The sequence below is a fragment of the Sceloporus undulatus genome, chromosome 3, assembly GCF_019175285.1.
Source record: "Sceloporus undulatus isolate JIND9_A2432 ecotype Alabama chromosome 3, SceUnd_v1.1, whole genome shotgun sequence".
In the NCBI taxonomy this organism is placed as follows: Eukaryota; Metazoa; Chordata; class Lepidosauria; order Squamata; family Phrynosomatidae; genus Sceloporus; species Sceloporus undulatus.
The window spans coordinates 273,058,399-273,083,381 of NC_056524.1; the positions used below are offsets into that span (position 1 = coordinate 273,058,399).

The 24,983-nt window shown below is 43.3% G+C and overlaps 1 protein-coding gene across 2 annotated transcripts in view; it reads left to right on the plus strand.

Annotated features, from left to right (window-relative positions):
- The first annotated feature begins 683 nt into the window (after nt 1-683).
- LOC121925481 (cytochrome P450 2K6-like) overlaps nt 684-24,983 on the plus strand; it is a 70,554-nt gene continuing 46,254 nt past the window's right edge. For both annotated transcript variants that reach the window (XM_042457676.1, XM_042457677.1), the window contains exons 1-2: nt 684-718; nt 6,596-6,696. The gene's annotated coding sequence lies outside the window, so the exon portion shown is untranslated. The remainder of the gene's footprint in view (nt 719-6,595; nt 6,697-24,983) is intronic.

Here is a 24,983-nt window from a genome sequence, read left to right on the forward strand (position 1 = left end):
AGGAAAAATGAACCCGGAGATAGGAAAATAACAGAGAGACGACTCCGATTTAGGGATGGGGTGATTCCGGGTTCATTTTGAGAATTTTTTTAGAGAGGACATCAAAATGCCTCTCCAAATAATAATAAATACAGAGAGATCTTGTAGTGTGAGGTTTTAAAGACGTTTTCACGCCGCTTTAATGCCACGGCTCCATCCTTATACAATCCTGGGATTTGTAGTTTGCTGTAGGGCCTTGAACCTCCCCCCCTCCCCGAGATAAAAGGCTAAGCCTTCTTTTTCTTCTTCCATCCTTTTTCGAGAAATCTGGGGTTTGTATTTTGTGTGGTGCCAGACTTCTCTGACAGAAAAGGCTATACGTCTCTCAAAACTATAAATCCCGCAAGATGGAATCCTGGGAGTTGTAGTTTGTCGTGGCACCAAAGCTCTCAGACAGAGACTAGACTCATCCTTTCGTATTTGTGGCTTTAATAGTTGCAGATTTGATTATTCAAGGATTGGATCAATATGTTCTCTCTAGGAATCTCTAGGTCCTCCAGTGCCACTCTATGGTCAACCTTAACTAAAAGCTGAACTGGAAGACCTATGAGTAGATTCCACTAGGCCTTGCTTTGTAGCTCCTCCAGTGCCACTCTGTGGTCAATGTCTGGCAGATCTTGTTGGCCACAGAGTTGCCCCGGAGGACCTAGAGATCCCTAGAGAGGTGTCCTCCTCTCAGGTAAAAACGTGGTGGTCTTGCTTTTGGTGTTTTTTCCATATTCAGGGGGTCTTGTGCCCCCAAATCTAGCGAATATGGAGGGACAAGTGTAACTGCCTCAAAACTACAAAACCCACAGGATGGGACCTTGGGATTTATAGTTTTCTGTGGTGCCAGAGCCCTCCAACAGAAAAAGGCTAAGTGTCCCACAAAGCTACAAATCCCATAGCTTTTTATGTGGCAGCGTCCTACGTTTTTCTTGAAGGGCCTATACTTTGCGGCACTGTCTTTCTGAGTCTTCGATGGTTATGACATCTGCTCAGCCTGGTCCAAAACACGCTGCAGAAAGTAATCCGGTTTGAGACCGCTCTAACTGCCTTGGCTCAGTGCTGGGGAATCCTGGGAATTGCAGTTTATTCTGGCCCCACAAGAGCTCTCTCTGACAGAGAAGGCTCAATGTCCCACATAAACTACAGTGCCCAGGATGCAACCAATTACAGATCCATTTAACAGTTCCTTTGTCTAGCCCACATTTTAGAAGCTTGTTTGCAAGAATGTCATGGGAAACCTTGTCAAAGGCCTTAGTGAAATCAAGATCTACTACAGTGGTACCCCGGGTTACGAATGTAATCCGTTCCGCGGCGCCATTCGTAACCCGAAATCTTTCGCTAGCCGAAAAAGCCATAGGCTTTTTTCGTGAGAAAAAGCGCCGAAAAGCACCAAAATTTTTTTCGTAACCCGAAAAAACCTTCGTATCCCGGAACAGTTTTTTCCTATGGGATTTTTTCATATCCCGGAAATTTCGTAACGCGGTGCTTTCGTATCCCGGGGTACCACTGTATATCCACAGCATTCCCTTCATCTACCAAGATGGTCATTTTATCAAAGAAAGAGATTAGGTTTGTCTGGCTTGACTTGTTTCTCTGAAACCCATGTTGACTTTTTGTGATTATGGCATTGCCTTCTAGATGTTCACAGACTCTCTGTTTAATGATCTGCTCCAGAATCTTTCCTAGTACTGATGTCAGACTGACTGGACGATAATTGTTGGGATCCTCTTTCTTCCCCTTTTTGCCCTCCTCCATTCTGCTGGGATTTCTCCTGTTTTCCAGGAGTTTTCAAAGATTATTGCCAATGGCTCCGATATTACATTTGACAGTTCTTTTAATACTCTTGGATGGAGTTCATCTGGTCCTGGAGACTTATATTCATTTAGATTAACAAGGTATTCCTCTACTATCTTTTTACTTATTCTGTGCTGAAATGCCCCTATCCTGTCCTCTGCTCCATTATCCTCAGGTTGAGCCCCTTTTCCTTTTCTGAGAAGACGGAGGCAAAGAAGGTCTTGAGTAACTCTGCCTTTTCTCTGTCCTCTCTTAGCATTTTGCCATCTTCTCCATTCAGTGAACCTACCGTTTCCTTCTTCTTCCTTTTGCTGCGGACATATCCAAAAAAGCCCTTTTTATTGTTCTTAACCTCTCTAGCAAGACTGAGTTCATTCTGCGCTTTAGCTTTTCTGACTTTACCCTACAAATGCCTGCTATTTCTTTGAATTCCTTTTTCGTGATTTCCCCCTTTTTCCATTTCTTATACATCTTCCGTTTAAAACTTAGCTCCGTTGAAAGTTCCTTAGTCTTCCATCCTGGTTTCTTGATGTGAGCTATAGATTTACAAGTACTAAAGTACCTAACCAAATTAACCAAGACAAAAGAAGTGAAGCAACCATTTCCACTTGATTTATTACAGTCTTGTGTAAATAAAGGTTAATAATAATGATAATACACAGTATTTATATGTCATCTTCTGCTGTAATTTTCTTTATCTCAGTTTCCATTGGCTGATATACCAACTTTTAGAAACCCCGATTACATGTGTATTTTCCCCACTGTCTTCATATTATTTTGTACAATGCGTGTCCATGTAAATTAGTCATTATAGGTTCATGGGTGTGTTCCTAATATTCATCATCCTCATTAGGCTCAGAAGAGAAAAGCCTTTGAACTCTAGATTACCAATTGAAGTGTATTGTAATTAATTGTAAGCTGCTCTGAGAGCCTTTAGGGCTGAAGGGCGGGGTATAAATGCAGTACATCATGATGATGATGATGATGATGGTGATAATAATAATAATAATAATAATAATAATAATAATAATAATAATAGCCTGAGCTTGTGATTTCTCCCCCAAAGTCTCCCACCTCTTTATCTCATTGGCCTTTTATGTCAACTGAAAGGCATGTCTGTTCTTCTGAAGCTTGTACACCCAAAATTGTGACAATCTTTGGTGCTAGCTATCTGAAACTCATCCTTGTCTTTTATATTATGGGGCTATTTATTTATTCATCTAAACTCTAAACTCGTAATTTTATTTCTACTCGCTATATATATATATATATATATACATATACATCTGTATATGAACATATATTTATTTATGTGTTCAACCCAAGCATTTCTTTCTCTCCCTTGAGACGCACCTCCCATTTTCCTTCTTCCCTGGAACTGTTTTGAAATTGGGCTTCCAGTCATATCTCCCTTTTGGGGCCTGACTCACACTATGCCAGGATGCCATGCCTTCGGGAAGAAAAGGTGCTGCGGCTAATTGAACAATCAACAGCAAATTGAGACCGGTTGCTTAATTCATTGCCAGGGCTTTCCAAACATGTGCAAAACAGGTTGGGTCAGGAGAGAAGTAGATCAAGCAAGCACACAAACACATATGCAAAATTAATATTTTCTGCAACAAATGAATAAACAAACAAATGAACTCTGTTCAGGGTTCCTGGCACCCAGGAATTAATGCTTTCTTGGACCGTTTGGGTCTTGCCTAGAAGGCAGGTTACCAGGAAGGTAGAAGAGGCTAGAACTAGGTCTAATGGTTTTAAGTTACTGGAGGATTTATTTTGAATGACCTTTAGAAGGAACTTCTTGACAGTGAGAGCCATGATTCAGCCATAGAACCAATTGCCTACAGAGATGGTGGGGTCTTCTTCTCTGGTGGACATCTTCATAAAGAGGTGGACAGCTACCTTCCATTGATGCTTTCACTCAGCAGTTCCCAAACTTTGGTCCTCCAGATGTTTTGGACTTTGGCTCCCAGGACTCCCGATTATTAACCAAACTGGTTAGGATTCCTGGGAGTGGAAGTACAAAACTCCCAGAGGACCAAGGATTCGTTTATCTGGAGATCCTCCACAGAGCGGCGGGTAGGAAGTCTTGTCCCATAGCACCCCAGCTCTAGGATTAGTATAGGACTCAATCAGTGGCCCCCAAACTGTGCTCTTTAAGGGATTTTGGACTTCAGCTCCCAGAACCCCAAACTATTGGCCAACATAGCTGAGGCTTCTGGGAGCTGAAGTCCAAAGCTTGGGGACCACTGGACTCAAGTATAGTGCAAAACACAGGTGGGGAGTTGGAAATTGGAAAGAAGAGACCAGGCAGACTGCTCTGCCAACCTTGGTTTCGCAGCTTGCAAAAACAGATGTGAGCAGCGCAGAGTAAACAAGATATGATCTGTTATTAGGCAACAAAGTCAGAAACACCTGTTATAATTTTAACAGAGGCATATGAAAGAGAATTTCACCTCAGTCCAACTCCTCTCACCTCTGTGTCAACTTGTTTCAACTGTTAAAATCCTAGAAACTAGAGTTGGAAGAGACCACAAGGGCCATCCATCCGAACCCTCTTCTGCCATGCAGGAACTCTCACTCAAAGCATCCCTGAGAGATGGCCATCCAGCCTCTGTTTGAAGACCTCAAAGGAAGGAGACGCCACCAAAATCTCAGAGGAAGGAGTGTGTTCCACTGTCGAACAGCCCTTACTGTCCGGAAGTTCCTCCGAATCTCTTTTCCTGGAGCTTGCATCCATTGCTCCATTGGGTCCTATTCTCTGGAGCAGCAGAAAACAAGCTTGCTCCCTCCTCAATGTGACATCCCTTCAAGTATTTAAACAGGGCTCTCATATCACCTCTTAACCTTCTCTTTTCCAGGCAAAACATCCCCAGCTCCCTATGTCTCTCCTCACAGAGCTTTATGGTTTCCAGATCTTTCACCATTTTAGTCACGCTCCTTTGGACACATGGCTCCAGCTTCTCAACATCCTTTTTGAATTGTTTTGCCCAGAACTGGACACAGTATTCCAGGTGGGGGCTGACCAAAACAGAATAGAGGGGGACTATTACACTATCCTTCTGTTGATGCAGCCTAAAATCACATTGGTCAGTTCTGCCCTGCTTTCCATGGTCCCTTGGGATTTCCTGGGGCTAGCTGCTTTTGTCCTCCTTTCATTGGATGGCCTCCTTTCCTTTTCAAACCCCCCAGTCTTTGGCATAAGTACACTTAAGGACATTGATATTACTTAACTGGGTAATATCTTGGCTGAAAACATTCAGGGCTAGCTGTGTTGGCTGTTTAACAAATCCAACCAAAAATCCATCAGTGATACCTTTTTTGGCCAACCGAAATGCACAATAGACTTGCTGCAAGCTTTTGAAGCTCCTGTGGCAATTCCCTTCTCAGTCCCATTTCCAAACCTTTCCATCTCCTCCTCCTTGTATTTCCCCATTTTCCCTCCATTTGCAGCCTAATCTCCAAACCTTTGCTTCTTCTTCTCTTCCTCCTCCTTGCAATTCCTGACAACCAAGCTTCTCTTTTCCCCCCTCCACTTCCAACCCAATCCTAAAACCTTCTGTCTCCTAAATTCTACCATCGACTCATCCGTGGGTCATATGAAAATCTACTATTTTGGCCCTAAAACCTTCCCTCGACTGATACACAAGGTCGACTTGGATACGAATACATACAGTAATCTCGAAGAATCTGGAAGGAAGCGAAATCAAAGCTCCCAATAAACAATAGAAAGTAGAATGTCAAGTTAATGGTAGATATATAAACAGGTGATACTGGAAGGAGGTTAAGATGGTTGAAGTTAGAACAACAAAGGATGGAAAATTTATGTGATGTTATGTAACACAATACATAATGAAAGGTAGCATATCTCTGTATGTAATTTAGTGTTTAATAATAGACATGTACAGTAATGGATGATAAAAAGGAATTATGAAATAAAGAGATACTCCGTTTAAGAAAAAGAGAAAAAGAAAGAAAGAGATGCTCCGTCTTGATGTGAGTTCTGGCAGGCAGCCTGCGTTCTTGAGGCAGGAATGCTGGCCTCCAAGACTTCAAAACAAGCTCAGAATTCCTGATCAGATTTCTACATGTCAAACTGCATTAATTCTGCAGCAGCCTACAATGTGTATGTAAGCTATGTAGGAGATTCACTCAGAAACCCTGTTAGTGAGTTCACAGGATCACAGATTCATAGGAGTTTCTCACATGAGATGAATCCCATGCAGAAACTAAATTTAAACAACCTGCATTTGCACGATGATGTTTGCATGAAAGAGAAATAACCCGAAAATAACTCGAACACAAAGTCATCAAAACCAGCTTCTTTTTACTTCCAATAAATTCTGAAAGTAGAAAGGAGCTTTCCATTTGGATTATTTTCGCGTTATTTCTCTTTCACAACAATGCATCTGACAAACAACACCCGAATTTAACATCCTGTTTCTGCATGAGATTTTACCAGTTTGCCCTCTGTGTGATAAACTCCATAAAGTTGGAAGAGACCACAAGGTCTAGTCCATCCCCATTCTGCCAGGCAGGAAGACACAATCAAATTGTAAAGTTGTGTAACAGGACACCGACAGGAGTGTCCTAATGTACATCTTTATTTCCTAATTGGTGTCCCAGGGCATTACAGGACTGAAGCATTGTTCCATTGTGCATCCATCCGAATGTCCATCCATCACTTTTCTGCCTTCTTTATGCAGTGATGTAACAGAAGTCCTTTACTAGATATAGACATAACAGAAGTGCCCAACTGTATTTCCCACAGATGTCTCCTTATGAAGACGCGAGTCTCCAACAGGATTCTGCCAGAAGATTTTGCCTAAAAGAACGGATAATGTCTTCTTCTTTTTCTCCATCCAGCTCCTGGTAAGATTGTGGGATTTGTGCATTTTTCCTTCAGGAACTCAGTTCCAATCTGCTGCTTGAAGTATTGGCAAAGCGTGCTTTGATGATGTTGTGTTCTGAACCAAACTCTTACCTAATTTTTATTTGGGGTAAGTCTTTCTCATATTGAAGTACTCAGATTTTGCCAAACCCTGGAAGCCCATCTTGTTGATTGGGATTGCTTGGTTGGTTTTGCATTTTGCAGTTTTCCTGCCCTACCTAATAGTAAATGTCTCATTGAAATGAATCAAGATAAGCAGACAATATAAAGATGGAGGGAAAAGGGGGAAGAAAAAAGCATAATTCCAGTTAAATTGTGCAATTGCACAAAAGATGTTCAGACGACGTTGCGCTCATCCAGGACTTATCCCAGGAAGAACCAGGAATGTTCCTGCAACAAACCATTCACAGGGAAAGGCCATAATTGGCTTCTCAATAGTGCAATTGCAAGAGTCCAAAAGTTAATCACGCTTCATTCACACTATTGCGAAAGCAACAAGAGATACCCAGAATGCACTGCAGTGGAGGCAATTCGTTCTCTTTGCCAGGATCGATTTTGCAGTGGATTTCGGTCTACTTTTGAGCTATGGGGCACAATTTTGTTTACATTGGATTAAAACAATGTGGTGAAGTAATAAACTTTATTTTGTTGTTGTCTTTTATTCTGTGCAAAATGGAAACATGGTTTCAAAACATGCGCCTTAGCGTCGAAAGGTGCATGCGTAAAATGATCAGTTCCAATGTACTAGTGATTCATTCATGGATGTGTGAGAAATGCGATCACAGTATTATATGATAATGTCACAATAATTGCATGATTGCACAATTGTGCGAAAATATCAGCTCTATAGCGCTAATGTTGCATTAGCTTTCATTATGGCGATTATTGCTGAATGGGCCCTGGTGTGACAATCTGCTAAGAGTATTTTACTTTTGTGTTTCCCAATATGTGATTTCATTATTATTATTATTATTATTATTATTATTATTATTATTATTGTTAATTTTATTTATATCATACCTTTAATAAGGATAAAACAAAAGCATTGATTTAGTCATCTCATTTGTCATATCCCTTTACAATACTTCCAAAATTCCCTTAACCTTAAAACATCTTATATTATACAGATAGCATTTTAATGTCTTATCCTATTATTTGTAATCATTATTTATGTCCACTCTCTTTCAAAAAAGAAAAAGGGTAATATTCTTACCCAGTACTTGTTATTTACATATCATCTTCCTTTCTAGTTGATCCAATACATTCCCTGTGGTTCACCTTGTTGTCTCAGCACCCCATTTTAATGCAATAATCAGTTACAAGAGACCATTCTTTATCTATCTTTCCAAAATCTTTCTGATTCAAAGAAACTATTAATCTGTCAATTTCTTTCATCTCCATAAATTTCATAAACCAATCCTCTATTTTAGGTGCTTCTGATCTTTCCATTTATCAGCTACCAAAAGTCTTGCTGCAGAGATCATATATAATAAATTTCCTCTCTATAAACTGGGTCTATTTTATTTACCATAGTCAATAAATAAATCTCTGCGTTTAATTTATAGTTAATCTTAAAGATTTCTTGTATATGTGACTTCAAGGTTTTGTGACATCAGGATCAAGAACCTGGAAGCACTGTTAACATTTTGTTTTCTGGCATCTAATCGTTTACTGGAGAAGTGATTTTTAACTACAAAACATTTGATCGATGCATCTTACTGGATCATGTTTCAGTTATTTCGAGTAGTTAGAGTTTCCCCACCCTTTCTTTTTTAAAAATGATTTGCAAAGGGGTCTAGTGGCACTTTTGACACCAACTGAGCAAAAGAACTTGTAGCATAAGCTTTCGTAGTCTTGGTCATGCACCTTGGACATGCATCTGGGGAAGCAGACCAAGTCTATGAAAGGTATCGTACAACGTCTTTTGTCCAGGTAGTATCAAAGTTGACACAACACAAGACTGTTGCCAGGTATGAATGAGATTTTACATCATGTAGAGCAATGCTCCTCTCATGTAGCAGCAATCTTCTGCTGAATGCCAGCATTATGAAACCAATGGTTATCTGTCAGCGTACCTGATCATTCTGCCATTGAGTACAGTGGTACCTCGGGATACGAAATACCCAGGTTACGAAATTTTCGGGATACGAAAAAATCCCATAGGGAATTATTGTTCCGGGTTACGAATGTTTTTTCAGGTTACGAAAAAACTTTTGGTGCTTTTCGGCGCTATTTTACACGGAATCGCGGCTTTTCCCCATTAGCGCCTATGGCAATTCGGCTTACGAAGGCTTTTCGGGTTACGAAAGCGGCCGCGGAACGAATTAATTTCGTAACCCGAGGCACCACTGTAATAGGGAATGCACAGTAGTGGTTTCTGTAATCAATCTGTAATCTGTGAGTCAAATGAGATACTGAAGGCGCTGATGAACAACATCCAAGAATTTGCACAAGTGTGGTTTGAATCCTGTTGGTTAGTCCCAACCAAAGTAGACCCACGGAATCAACTACTGAATGGTGACTCAATACGTGGGAACAATGGCCCTACTTTAGCAGGACTATTTATGAGCTTGAGGGCCATGTGCAATGGTTACGCTTATGGGGCTCTGCTCGTGCAACTATGGATTGAATGCTTGCATTGCAAACATCAACAAAAATGGCACTGCGTGTGCAAGAGACGTTACATAGTTGTGTGACATTTGTGGGATTCAAGCCCACTTGTATTAAAAACAAAAAGACAATGAATACTTGTACAGATTCCTTTTAACAGAACCATCTTTATCTAGTACTCTATGGGGCTGTCCACACAAGTGATAAGATTTGGCCCACTTTGAAACCTTCCTCTTTGGATGTGGAAATTATATGATGTAATTGAAATAGATAAATTAATGTATTTGAGGAGAAACAATTCCCTAGAGAAATTTAACAATGAATGGAATAAAGTGATTATCTTTATGGGAGAGCAATGGGGAGATACAGCCATGATAGGTTTGATGCAAGCAAATAATGACTTATTTAGACAAGAAACGTACTGATAAAAATAGATTTTCTTTCTTTGTAGTAATATTATAAGGGTTATAGATATGAAATATTGCTAGAAACATTGGATGTTCAAGGGATATAGAAGACAATGTCTATAGAAATATAAGAGAATTGTAACAGTGTGGAAGGATAGTGATTAAACAAAGTCATTAGATTAAAAATGTTCACCATGGGCAGGTTTATTTTATCTGTTTTAATTGATTCTATGTACAGCGCTGTGTAAATTTACAGCACTATATAAATAAAGCTTAATAATAATAAAAAGAATTAAGATGTATAGGTACTGAGGAAGTTGGGATGTATGTTGTTTTATGTGGAGCTAGGAATAGGATTGGTGAGAAAGGAGAATGAAAAGAGGGTAAAGTAAGTAGTTGAGGGTAGGAGAATGTGTAGGAAAGTTGGAGAATGTGAAATTAGAGAAGAGGATGGGATGAGGAAGATGGTGAGTAAGGAGTAAGATTTGAAGGAATGGTTTAGAAGAAGAAGAGAGGAGGAGTAAAGGAAAATAAAAAGTAGGATAAATATAAGGTAAGGGAGAGGAAGGTGGGAAGTAGAAGTAGAAGACGGAACTATGGAAGGAGTAGTATTTGAAAGAGTTTGATGTTAGACAGTATAATAGACTAGATAAATACATCTTATTGTGGAGTGATGGATATGTTATGTTAGATTATTGTTTGTTTTAATTGTGTTTGCTGGTGTTTGTTTGTTTGTTTCTAGAAGTGAAAACCATGTAAATTTATTACATTAAAATGAAAGACAAGAAAAGAAGCCTACCTGTTTAATGGTCAACACAGGAGGGATTGGGGCAAAGCCACACTCCAGGACTAAACATCGGAGTGAAATAACCCCTGGTTTGCTCCAGATTAAGCCAGAAAGTGTGAACTATTGAAATGATTCCAGAGGTGGGCAAAGGGGCTGGTGACCCTCCAGCACTGTTGCGTCCCATAGGTTTTTTTTGTCATGCACCCGTGAATTGAGTGCACATGTGCATGAATGGTCAATGCATGTTCAACCCATCGCACACCCCGCCAACCAAAATGACAGCCAACACAGAGTGTCATCAACAATACAATGGATTTAATGATAATGTCAACAGACTGAATGGTGCAGGAAGCCTATGCCATGGTAGGTCAGCAATGCCCTTTGGCACTCTACATTGGGCAAACAGGTCAGTCCATGCGTCAGAGGATAAATGGACATAGAGCAAACATTAGGAATGGGAATACACAAAAACCAGTGGCGGAACACTTCAATCTCCCTGGGCATTCCATGCTCCAATATGATGTGAGTTCTGGCATGCAGCTTGGGTACTTGAGGCAGGAATGGTGGCTACCAAGACTGCAAAACAAGCTCATAATTCCCGATCAGATTTCTAAATCTGGATCTACATGCGATAACACGCCACTGAAAAGCAATGCCTGTATTTGAAATCCTAAACTACAGGCTGCTCACTCCAGCCTTTGCAATTTTGCCCCGAACAGCAACTTGGGAGGCTTTCACTAATGCAGTATTATCAGATGGCAGGAACCTGTCGTCAACAGAATAGAAGTTGTGAAAGAAGAAGGCTTGAGCAACAGTGGAGAGCATGAGAAAGTTAATTTTTTGGATCACATCTGCCAGGATCCCCCAGCTAGCCTGGTCAGTGGCTATCATATTTTAGTTTTCACTAGCAGCACAGTGGCTGCGTTGGCTAACAATCACTATTTGAAGCTTTGCAACTGACCTAATGGCTGACAAAGAGCATCAGAACTAGGGAGGAAGACAACATCTTTGGACAATGTGAAGCATTGTGAAGCCCCTGCCATCGGCTTGACTTCATCTCACCAGAGGAGGTGACCAACATTGGGAAAGGTCTGGAAACTAAGCTCTAAGTAGAACATCTTGGCGATGGGGCATGCTGTTGGCCCAGCCCCGGTCTGGCTGTAAGAGGAACGGTCTGCACAGCTCCCCAGTCCCTAAAGGTTTTGCCATAACTGTCATAGAAGTTACCAGTAAGGCATCTCTGGCCAGAACTGAAAAAACAAGGCTACACACACATCTAATATAAGCATTTGAAAAGCATTAACACCACCCCACAAAACTGTCAGGCTAGCCATTATATCGTGCTCAAAACAACCACCACTTCGGTTGCATTTTCTGCTTTCCCCGGAAGGCATAGGAGTTTCTCACACTTGCGAGATCCCACTGGAAAACAGGATTGAAGCAAAATTTAAATTAGAAAAAAATCTGGAAATGCCGGAAGTTTATCACACAACTTTACTGTTAACATGGAATAACGCAAAGTTAAATTGAAGTTAAACCCGAGAAAAACAGCAGTTTTTTACTTTTGGGGAAATCTGAAAGTAAAAAGGTGGTGTTTTTCTCTGCTTTAACTTCAGTTAAACTTGGTATAATTTCACTTTAGCAGCAATTTGGTGTGATAAACTTCCCGAATTTGTGGGTTCTATTTAAATTTGAATTTAATTTAAATCCAGTTTAAACCCCGTTTCCCAATGGGATCTCGCTAGTGTAATAAACTCTTTAGTTTAGTTGTGCTAACTGCCATCCTTAGTGATAAAGTCCTTTCAGCTTTTAGAACTGCAAAGGTGAAAAAAGGACCGCTCCCCTACATTCCTTGACCAGGCCCAATTATTTAGGGAGCTGGGTATGTTCAGCCTGGAGGAGAGAAAGTCAAGAGGTGATATGATAGCCTTGTATTGAGGATGGAGCAAGATTGTTTTCTGCTGCTCCAGAGAATAGGACACGGAGCAATGAATTCAAACTACAGGAAAAGAGATTCCACCTCAACATCAGGAAGGGCCTCCTGATGGTAAGAGCTGAGAGTGGAAGACTCTCCCTCGGAGGGTGGTGGAGTCCCCTTCCTTGGAGGTCTTTAAAGAGAGGCTGGATGGCCGTCTGTCAATGGGGATGCTTTGAATGGGAGTTCCTGCATGGCAGAATGGGGTTGGACTGGATGGCCCTTGCGGTCTCTTCCAACTCTATGATTCTATGAATAATGGAATTCCAAAGTGGTTAATGGTTTTAACTTTAGGGTAACAAAAACAGTGATTGGATCAGGATAAGCCCAGGATGGTTGGACAGGAACATTTGGCTGGGAACATGACAGTGAGTATACAGAAAGAGTTGGCTGACTTCTTCCGTTCAATGCAGCCTCCTTTGTCTCAAGGTGCAAGAGGAAATGCAGATGACTGTGGGAAGGAAAGGACAATTGGTACACTCATTTTACTTTGACTGTATTCTTACCTGTATCATCCACTTGGGCCTCGAGTCTCTGCTTCTACTCTCCTGGGAACCTGACCTAGTCTTCCTAAAGGCCATGGCAGACAAAAGCAGCACCCTGCCTTCTCTTTGTGGTAGTGGCTGCAAAAGACTCTGAGTGGAAGGATTTGGGAAATGAGAAGGATGCAAATTTTGGCAAAGCAAGGCAAGATACGGTGCTGGCTTTTGTCTGGCCAGGAGGGGGAGAAGGTGGATCCTCTGCCGTTGTGGCTGCTAACATCAGATGGAAAGCATGAACACTTTGGAAATGGGGCGGATGCTATGTGTTGCAAGGTTGCAAGCTGGTGCTCTTGATGGGAGAGGACTCTTTATCATTATTTTTTTATGTGAGGCTGGCATATTCATGGTTTTTCCACTTTTGTGGGGGCCCTTTGCCCCTAATCCCTGAGAATGTGGAGGGGTGACTGTATATACATTGTTGTATGGGTATATGTGTCTTTCCATATGAATTCTTTGTTGTTACTTTGGGGAAAATGTATTCCATAAATGTGGTATTTTGCCTTTCACTCCATGAGTCTCACTAACTTGAGAAAATTTGGCTTCATGTAGAACACATAGAATCCTAGAATCATAGAGTTGGAAGAGACCGCAAGGGCCATCCAGCCCAACCCCTTTCTGCCATGCAGGAAATCCAAATCAAAGATTCCCGACAGATAGCCATCCAGCCTCTGCTTAAAGACCTCCAAAGAAGGAGACTCTACTACACTCCAAGGAAGGAGGGTGTTCCACAGTCGAACAGCCCTTACTCTCAGGAAGATCCTCCTAATGTTGAGCTGGAATCTCTTTTCCTGTAGTTTGCATCCATTGCTCCAGGTCCTGTTCCCTGGAGCAGCAGAAAACAAACTTGATCCCTCCTCAATGTGACATCCCTTCAAATATTTAAACAGGGCTATCATATCACATTTTACCCTTCTCTAGGCTAAATATCCCCAGCTCCTTAAGTCATTCCTCATAGGGTTCCATGGTTTCCAGACCCTTCACCATTTTGGTCACTGTCCTCTGGACATGCTCCATTTTCCCAATGTCCTTTTTGAATTGTTTTGCCCAGAACTGGACATAATATTCCAGGTGGGGCCTGACTAGAGCAGAAGAGAGCGGCACTATGACTTCCCTTGATCCAGACACTATACTTCTATTGATGCAGCCTAAAATCACATTGGCCTTTTTAGCTGCCACATCACACTGTTGACTCATGTTCAATTTGTGGTCTACTTGGACTCCTAGATCCCTTTCAGACATATAAGTCTCTCGTTCAGCCAGGTGTCCTCCATGATCCTATATTTGTGCATTTCATTTTTCTGCCCTACGTGTAGTACCTTACATTTCTCCTTGTTGAATTTCATTTTGTTAGCTTTGGCCCAGCTTTCTAGTCTATTCAGGTCATTTTGGATCTTGGTCCTGTCCTCTGGGGTATTAGCTATTCCTCCTAATTTGGTATCATCTGCAAATTTGATAAGTATGCTTCCAATTCTGTCATCCAGGTCATTGATAAAGATGTTGAATAGCACTGGGCCCAGGACAGAGCCCTGTGAGACCCCACTGGTCACTTCTCTCCAGGATGAAAAGGAGCCATTGTTGAGCACCCTTTGGGTTCGGCCGGTCAACCAATTACAGATCAATTGAACAGTTCCTTTGTCTAGCCCACATTTTACAAGCTTGTTTGCAAGAATGTCATGGGGAACTTTGTCAAAGGCCTTACTGAAATCAAGATATACTATATCCACAGCATTCCCTTCATCTACCAAGCTGGTAATTTTATCAAAGAAAGAGATTAGATTTGTCTGGCATGACTTGTTTCTCTGAAACCCATGTTGACTTTTTGTGATTATGGCATTGCCTTCTAGATGTTCACAGACTCTCTGTTTAATGATCTGCTCCAGAATCTTTCCTGGTATCGATGTCAGACTAACTGGACGATAATTGTTGGGATCCTCTTTGTGATGTCCTACCAGGACTGATTGAATCTCCCCTGCATTTTCTTTCACATTGGTTCAGGCCATAGTATGTTTAGTGTAGGAAAGTCAATGTATTAGTTTGTGGGAGGAGCTGTAGGATTCCCCTGCATTATTTCCAGGTTTGGTTTGCCCTTTCCCTGCATGCTCTGTTGTAGCTGGAAGCCTTTAGTTGGGAGCAGTCTTTGCTGTGAGCAGGCAGAGAGCTGTCTTTTGGTGGCAAATAGGCCCAGACAGCCGGAAAGGGCATTTCTTACACGTTAGCCATTTCAGTTACCAGGTTTTAGCCATTTTAGTTACCAACTCAGCCAAATTAGTTACCATCAGCAAGAAAATAGAGGAATTCAGGAGCTGAAAGACCCTGCACCAGCTCCATTGAGTGGGGAGAGCAAACTAACATCAGACCCAGAAAGATGACATCCGGAAGATTGCTGAAACTGTAAAGTACCTTTTGTTTAGAGCTGGGGAGGAGAAAACTCTTTATTTTGTCCTTTAAATTAAATGTCCCCCCTTTTGAACTTTACATTCAGCTTCAGAGCCTTTTTTGGGTAGAAGAGTTTGATCTCACCAGGGGACCGGCGTTGCACACCCAAACCTGCCACCACCTTTAGTTGGGTGTGTCTTCACACTCTTTCTTCCCCTTTTTGAAGATGGGGACAACGTTTGCCCTCCTCCAGTCTGCTGGGACTTCTCCTGTTTTCCAGGAGTTGCCAAAGATTATTGCCAATGGCTCTAATATTACACGGGTAATCTTTAGTTATAATCATCTTAAAATGGTTTGGCTTGATTAATTAATTTTTTAAATTTTTAGAGACTTAATCCTACAAATCACATAATCCTCTAACAACCTATAATTTGACCCATGCCTTGATTTCTTCCTGTCTGGACTACTGTAATGTACTCTAGGGCTGCATCTACAATGTAGAATTAATGCAGTTTGACACTCCTTCGACTGGAATTCTGGGATTTGTATTTTCTGAGATATTTATCCACCCTTGTAGAGAGATCTGCTGCCACAACAAACTATAAATCCCAAGGTTCCATAGGGTGGGGCTAGGGCAGTTAAAGTGGTGCCGAACTGCATTAATTCTGCTGTGTAACAACAGCAGCAATGGGCCTGGCTTCAGAAACTGTGCAAAAACTTCATCAGGTCCAAAATGCTGCAGCCAGAATGATGAACAGAATCAGTTATAGGGAGCATCTAATTTCCTTGTTAAACCAGTTTCATTGTGCTCTCCTTTCAGCAGTGGACAAAGACCTTTTGGCTTAAGTGGGTGCTTTATAGACAATAGCAATGCCTTTGACTGGATCGATCATGACAAGCTATGGAACGCTCTCAAAGACATGGGAGTGTCAAGACATCTGATAGTCCTGATGAGGAATCTGTACTCAGGGCAAGGGGCCACTGTTAGAACAGAATATGGAGAAAGAGAATGATTCCCAGTTGGCAAGAGGGTCAGGCAAAGCGGCATATTGCCACCCTACTTGTTCAACTTGTACTCAGAAGCCATCATACAAAGAGCAGGGTTAAAAGAAAGAGGAGTAAAGATAGGAGGAAGAAACATCAAGAATCAAAGGCCCGGTACATACCTCCAAGTAGTGGTGTCCAGGTGGCGATTTTAGGGTTAGGGACCACACACCAACCACACGGTCCCTAACCCTAGCACGTCACAGCGTTGTAATGGCGGCCTCCCATCCATATAGGGGGGAGCCATCATGATGTAAGCGACGTGCAGCGTATAGATGTCGCTGTGTGTTGCTTATGTCACTAGTGCGCCAATGGCGCACTCATGATGTCCATGCAGCTTCTGAAGAAGAACCTGTTTTTTCTGGGTTCTTTTTGGGGTGAAAGGACACCGTGCAGTTTGGCTTCTGTGGCGTCCCTCCCGAGGAAAGCCAGCCACATCCTGCCCGCCTTTCAGGACGGTTTGTTTCATGCCTAAGATATGCAGATGACACCATATTACTAGTAGATTTGGAACAATGACTAAGGAAGGTCAAGGAAGAAAGTGTAAAGGCAAGCTTTTTGCTGAACATAAAATGTAAAATAATGACTATGGAGGAGTTACATTAGTTCAACCTAGACAATGAGGGGATTGAAATAGTTGAAGCGTTCTCATACCTTCGATCAAACACTGATCAGTAAGGAAGACTCACCGGATGAGTCTGATGGGGTTACATCTATTCTATATAATACACCCATTCCTACCTTGAATACTGCCAGACTATGATTTCACCCATAGATGTGGAATCACTTTTCCCGCAGAGGCTAGATTTGGCCTATATTAAGTCCCCAAACCCTTGCTTAGTGTGCTGGTTTGGATTCCATGGGGACACTCTGGCCTGGTACAGATGGGTGAAAAGTGCTGTCCTGTGGGTAGGGTGAGGGATGAGCGTCTCCACACTCAAAGCCCTCACCGTGCTGCCCGGGAGCCATCTTGGCACGCATCTGTTCAGCATCTGCACCAAAGGGGCATCATCAAGCTGCGCAGGAGTGGCTATGGCGCCCCTTTGTGGGCAAAAAAAGGAGCTGGAGAAACAGCTCCTTTTTGTGCTCTGCAGAGACTGCATTGGTGCTGTGGTTTGCATTTGCCACGGCACTGATCCAGGGCAGAAAGGGGCAGCATCTCGTTCATCTCCGCTCATCGGAACAGCTGTGTCTCACTCCATACAACCCAATTGGATTCAGAAGCAAGTCTCACGTTTGTGTATCGCCATTAGTCCAGCCTCTAGTCCAGTGATGGCGAACCTTTTTCAGTTCGCGTGCCAGGGGCGGGGCTTCTACCCCCAGGATGGGGGCTGGGTGCCGGGGCGGGGCTTCTGCCCTCCAGGGGGCGGGACTTCCACCCTCCAGGGGCGGGGCTTCCATCCCTTTTCAGAGGGAGGAAGCCTCTGGCTCCTCCCCCAGCGCTTGCCGACCCCTGAGGGTCCCTTCTGGGGCCGTCTGTCATGGCCAGCCAAGATCAGCTCTCAGAGGAGGAGGAGGAGGATGAGCCTCCTCCAGAGCAAGAGCTGATTGAGGCTACACCAGGTGGCAATCCTGCTCTGCCAGGTCCCAGCTGTGCTCTCCCAGCCCCAGAGGAGGAGGCCCAACCAGGTCCTAGTGCTAGAGAGGGGCCTCCTATGGTGCAACAGCCTAGTGGTGACTCTGGGGAGGAAGCTTGCCTGGAGGTGCCTACGTTCAAAGAGAGAAGGGCTGAGAGTGCTTGCAGGCGCAGAACCAAGAGGATTGCAGAGAGGCAATCAGCCAACCAGCCTCAGGTGGCACGGGGGAGAGTTTCCCTTACTTAAAATGTTGAGAGACCTTCACTGTTTGCCAGAGTTTATTGTGTGATCGCTGCTAGCACTGGCTTCTTGTATCTTGATTCCTTGTTCCTTTAACCTCGGACCAGACCCTTGTTATCTTCTGTCTGCTTTGACCTCGGACTGCTTTGACCACTCTGACTCCCAGTATCCTGACTTCGGCTTGGCTTTCGGATTTCTTTGACTTCTGGTATCCTGACCTTGGCTTGACTTCTCGGACTGCTTTCACACTGAATCCTTGCAAGGTCTGTGTTTTGCATCCTCTTGCTGGGCTGAGCCATTCTTATCGGCGTGTGTCTGTGAGTGCTGGCCGCAGTCCAGGACACCGTCAGAGGCCGGCAAAAGGGCCGTGGAGGATGGCACGCTGTCCTCCGGCGTTTGCTGGCCCCTGAGGGTCCCTTCTGGGGCCGTCAGAGGCCGACAAAAGGGCCCTCGCCCTTCCTTCACTTGCCAAGAAAGGGCTCCATGGAGCCCTTTCACGGCAAGCGAAGGGAAGCCGGGAGGAAGAGGCTGGGCACGGGTCCCAGCCCCCTTCTCCTCGGTCTTCGATCTGCGTGAAAGGGCTCCATGGAGCCCTTTCGAGCGGAGCGAAGGGTGGGAGGAAGAGGGCTGGGAGGAGGAGACAGACACGCACGCGCCTCTGTCTCCTCCTCCCAGGTGACATTTTCTGGCTTCCCGCTTGTCTCAGAGAGACAGCGGGAGGCCCGAAAATGGTAGGGAGGAGGCGGAAGGGGCATGCGCCCATTCCACCTTCTCCCTCGCCCCGTGCCTGGCGAAATCGCGCCGCATGCCACCCGTGGCACGCGTGCAACGCGTTCGCCATCACGGCTCTAGTCTTTTCCAAGTTAACCACTGATTTCCTGAGCCTTGTATGACTGTTTGTGAGGTTATAACTTGCTGTAGGCTTTTCCCCAATAAAAAGAAACCTTTACTTACAAGAATTCTTCCTCTACGCAATTCCTTTGAGTCCACTCTTCTCTTGGTATACAAAAGGGAGGCGATCTCAAGGGTTATTTGTAGCCTAACCAGCTCTGAGCTAAAGTAAAATTCCCCTACATAGATTTTTTTGGCTACAGTAGGTTTGCCTTAAGGTTGGAAATGACTTGAAGACACACAAAAACAACACATTTTGTATCTTGTAACTTCTTAGTGTGCCTGAAGTGAAGTACCCTTTGCTATGTAGATCCCTCTTTAGAGTAAAGCTTCCTTTTTGAGACTTCCTCTCTTCACATCTTCATGTGACTTTGGCTCGGTGTGTGTGTGTGTGTTGCCCCCTGCAGAAACGGTAACACATGAAGACTTTTCTCATGTGTTGGGGGAAGCACAAGGCAAGTTTGTGTTAGTAATTCCTCACTGAATTACTAGTCAAGGGGGTTAAAATCAGTGGATGTTGGCATTGTAAATGATGACTAGCAGTTGTATTCCTGCTCAACAGAAGCAGGAATGAGGCTGATGGGATGACAACATGCCATGTTGTGTTTTGTGTTTTGACTCCTTGGCACTGCTTACTTTTGATTCACTTACTTTGTTAGCAGTGACTCACTGTTCACTCAGATGAATGTTGCAATGCAGCCATAGTCGTACCAGCAGACATCAGGTGCATATGCATGATGCTTGCACAAATACATGGTCTGGATGGTTAGCTCTTCTGCACACTAAGCCAAAGGCCTTTTGTGGCTGTAATGTCAGTAAGATGATAGGAAAAGGAGGAGACATATCCCCCAAACTGGTGTTAGGGATCTGGCTCACAAGAATTGAAACAGTTGGAGGGGGACCCAAAAGGTACAACGAGAGGACTGTCACCATTGACCATCACTATTGCCCCCCACCATCAGCAGAAGAGGAGCCTGAGGATAATTGACAAGCTGGAACATGTCCAGAGAAGGGCAAGCATCTGAGTTGTGTTTGTGAGTTTTCTATAGCCTCTGCAGTGGGTCTTCGGAGACTTGGTTGCATTGTGTCCTCTACCATTCTTGTTAATTTTTACCTCCATATTTTGTCATTATTTCTTATGATAGCTCTTTTAATTAGGCCAGTCTTGCTACTTAAACCTCTAAAAGTAGGAGAATGGTGCAGGATATGTTTATGATTGTGTTCCTAGCAAGAAAAAAAAATTGCTTGTTACTAATATAATTCAGTTTAATGGAAGGGGAGAAAGACTTAACAATTCACTTTGAAGTATTAGCTACAGAAGGAAAGATTGAAAAGAGACTTATTTTAAAAAAATTTTTGAAAAGGCCATCCTGAATGAATTGCCATCTTACATATTGATCCAAAGAGGGGGGAAACAATGCTTCTCCAATATATTGAAGGACATCCAAATATGTTTCTCTGTGTCTCCGACTGATGCAGTGACTAGGGATGGCATCTCTCCTCTAAATGCCTGCTTGGAGTCGGTAATGGGCTGGATGAGGGAAAACAAACTCAGTGTGAATCTAGGGAAAACGGAAGTACTGGTGATAGGTTCCCCGAATCTGGGTGGTGAGATTTGCCATCCTGTCCTGAACGGGGTCACGCTCCCCTTGAAGGATTCGGTCCGCAGCTTGGGAGTGCTCTTGGACTCTCCGCTCCAGTTGTCATCTCAGGTGGATGCGGTCGTCAGGAGCGCTTGTTATCAGCTTCGCTTGAAACGCCAGCTGCGTCCCTACCTGGACCGGGGGGACCTTGAAACTGTAGTACATGCTCTGGTAACCTCTCGATTGGATTTCTGTAATGCACTCTACGTGGGGCAACCCTTGTACCAAACCCGGAAGCTACAGTTGGTGCAGAATATGGCAGCGAGAATGGTCGCTGGTTGTTCCAGATCTGACCATATAACTCCCATCTTGAAAGATCTTCATTGGCTGCCTATTCGCTTCCGAGCTCAATACAAGGTGTTGGTAATGACCTATAAAGCCCTAAATGGCTTGGGCCCAGGGTACTTGGAGGACCGCCTCTCCCCATATAATCCGCCCCGCACACTCCGGTCAACAGGGATGAAATTGTTGGAGGTCCCAGCGACACGCTATGCGAGGACCTCACAGAGGGCATTTTCTGTCATGGCCCCAAAATTCTGGAATAGTCTCCCAAACGAGCTCTGCTCCACCACATCTTTAGGTCTTTTAAAAAAGAACTTGAAGATATATTTCTTTTCCATGAAAAATCATTCTTTCCCTTACCCCTTTTCATTGACGACCCTGGATTGTATATATTGACTTCCCCCTTTTCTCTGGCCCTCTGCTGTTAGTGTTGTTGTATTGTTTTTAATACTGTTTTTAAACTGATTTTATTGGAATGTTTTTATATGCTGTTGTTCGCCGCTTTGATCAGGTTTTGGAAAAGCGGGATACAAATAAACTATATTATTATTATTATTAATAAAACATTTGGCTGGTCGTGAGCAAAAGAAATGGAAAGAACCTGAGACTGCGAAAGCCTTTTCCATGTTTGCAAAAGTTCCTGTCTGCTTAAATTGTTCCATTTACAGTCATTTGCTTCATCTTCTCTTGCCTGTACAAGAGAATTCCACTTTGAGTTTTTACATATTACATTGTTTTGTACATATTTGTCTTTTGTTTTCTATTTAAATCATTGGGCCCGTACAGACAGGCCAAATAAAGCTGCTTCAGGTCACTTTGGAGGTATGCTGTTTAAATGATGTCCTTAGTACTGGAGCATGGCTTCCGGACTCTTAGGATGCACGCATCATTTAAACAGCATACCTCCAAAGTGACTCAAAGCAGCTTTATTTTGACCTGTCTGTATGGGGCTATTGTATCTGAATCAGACGTGTTTACTGTTTCTTTAAACTGGTTCTATAAGACAGAAGTATTTGTGTTTTAGAAGGAGCCCTGGTGGCTCAGTGGTTAAATGCTTGTCCTGCAGCCACTCACTCACAAACCATAAGGCTGTGAGTTCAATACCAGCGAAAGGGCTCAAGCTTGACTCAGGCTTGCATCCTTCTGGGGAGGTTGCCAAAATGAATACTCTGATTGTTGGGGGCAATTGGCTTTACACTTTGTAAACCGCTTAGGGAGTGCTTAAGTGCACTGATAAGCAGTATAGAAATGTACTTGCTATTGATCAAACGTCTGGAGAATGATTTAATGAGCTTGGAGAAGGAAGATAGAGGTGACATGATAACCATGTTTAACTATGTAGCCAAGACTCTAAATAGGGGGATTTATAATTAGCTCACTATTGCGAGTGGGCCAGCTACAAAGACCTGGCAAAATTGCTTCCCAATTTGTATACTGAGAAGACTGGAGAATTTCTAAGACACAAAGCAGAGACCGTTTCCTCTAATTAGTCTTACTTTTATTAAAAGGGAAAATCACACGGCACTCTACTAGTGCACACACATTCATCCAAGGCTTGGAGGAGTTTAGTGTGGATAGAACCATAGGCGTACTATGGGTAATTACCAGAATTACTGGCCTCCGGGGTCCATTAGCTGAGTAGCAAGACCAACGTTCAGGACATGGTAAATAGAAATGCTGGAGAAATCATGGAGTCAGTCTGCCTCCAAAATAGCACATGAAAGAGAAATCTGGGATTTTTAAGGGCAAAATTGACCGGCAGAAGTGTTACTTCTGGATGCACCGCGGAGGTGTTGTCTAGGTGAGATAATCCCGTTTGCCAGTCGTGGGAGGAGCTTTGATCAGGGCAAACATTGCACACCTCCTGGTGTTTTGGATGGATGATGTCCTCGTGACTCCAATTATCTAAGTATTTTGTAGTGGCCCCACCTGGGTGTGTGTGTCCATGTCCCCTCGACTTGGGGATAATGGCGGACATCAACCGAGTTTATCTGGGGCCATGTGGATATATTTCCACATTTCAGAAAAAAGCATTGCCAGTAAACTCTAGGGTGTCTGTAGAAAATGAGTGGCTTGTTTCTTGCTTCAGAATTAGGGGGAAACAATGATTAAATTCCGTGGACCCGGGATACGAATGTGCGCCTACGAAATTTCCGGGTACGAAAAAATCCATGAAAAAAAAATGTCCGGTTTACAAGGTTATTTCGGGTTACAAAATTTTTTTGTGCTTTGGCGCTTTTTTTGACGAAATGCGCTTTCCCATACGCTATGGCTTTTTCGGTTCGAGGATTTCGTTACGAACGCGGGGCGGCGGAACGAATATTTCGTAACGGGGTACACGTAAAGAAAGAGATTCCACCTGGACATTGGAGAACTATTTAAGAGCGTTCAACAATGGAAGACCTCATAGAATCATAGACTTGGAAGGGACCAAGGGCACTAGTTCAACCCCCTTCTTCTGCCATGCAGGAACTCAATCACGCACTCTGACAGATTTATCAGCCTCTGTTTAAAGACCTTCAGAAGAAGATTCCATCACCCTCCAGGAGTGAGTCCCACCATCAACAGCCTACTTCAGTAAGAGGTGGTGGAACTGTTCACAATTGGTTCTCCAGTGTTTGACTTCCCCTTCCAGATCCTGACTCTTGGCCTAGCAAGGGGGTCTGGGCACAGTCCAAAACACTTGGAGACAAAAGTTTGGAAATTAGGGCAACGTAAGAACTTTCCTGAGTACACTGCCCGACACTGTAGATCCATTTAACCAGCGATATTTAAGCAGAGTTGGATGGCCACCTCTCAGAATGCTTTAGATATGGCATCTTGCTCGCAGAGGTTGTGGCCATTGGTTCCTTCCAATGTATAAGTCGCGTCTGAGGTGGCACAAACAACCTGCTGGTAAACATGGGGTGGGGTAGAGAATAGAACGGACCATTCTGTAGATCCTAAGTGGAAGAGACCCAAGGCCATGCAGAATCTCAATAAAGGACCCCCGACAATGGCCATCTGTTTAAAGCCTCAAAGGAGGAGACTGCACAACCAAAATCTCTGAAAAAAGTGGGTTCCACTTCATAGCACTCACGTAAGAAGTTTCTCCTAATGTTTAGGTGAATCTCTTTCTGGAGCTTGCATCCATGCTCCATGTATCCATCTCTTGGAGCCAGCATAAAACAAGCTTTGCTCCTCCTCAGTATGATCTAGTGATTGGGAGAAAACCATGTTTTTTCTCAGTCGAGAAACTTTGGGAGAATTTTTTAAAAAAATTTTCCCAAAACTCCTTAATGGAATTTCTCCTCCTTTTCAGCAGCCAGCGAAATTTTTCACAGATTTCTCTCTGATGAAAAAAGACAAGGGGAATAATATGCTAATTACTTGCATTCAACCAATTACCATTCAAAAGGAAGTTGGCAGGGTTTTAAACACATCCTAGTTAAACCTGAAGGCACACACACAAAAGGAAAAAAAGCCCAGCCTCAACAAGAATGCGAAGGGACCTAAGACACCAGTCCAACCCCCTTCTGCTATGAGGATACTGGGATCCAACTTGCCCTTCCCATGGATGCAAGGTCTATATAATATAATAATATAATAAATAGGCAGGGAGTGAGATATCCACACCACACACACTACAGGTACTGCAAAGTGTGAAGCCGTATTTATATTACTACACAGGTCTGTGGTGTGGTGTGGTTGTATACACACCAAACGGGACGCAGCCGAAATTGTAATTGTGCATTAATTGTTGCCACACATTCTGTGTGTGTGGGGGGTGTGTGTATATATATTAAATATCATACATACAAAAACACACGCATACACACAAACACACCCGTGGAGGCAGCTGGAAGGTAAGCTGCAGTATATGCTCACACAAAGTTGTGTGTGGTTAAATATACA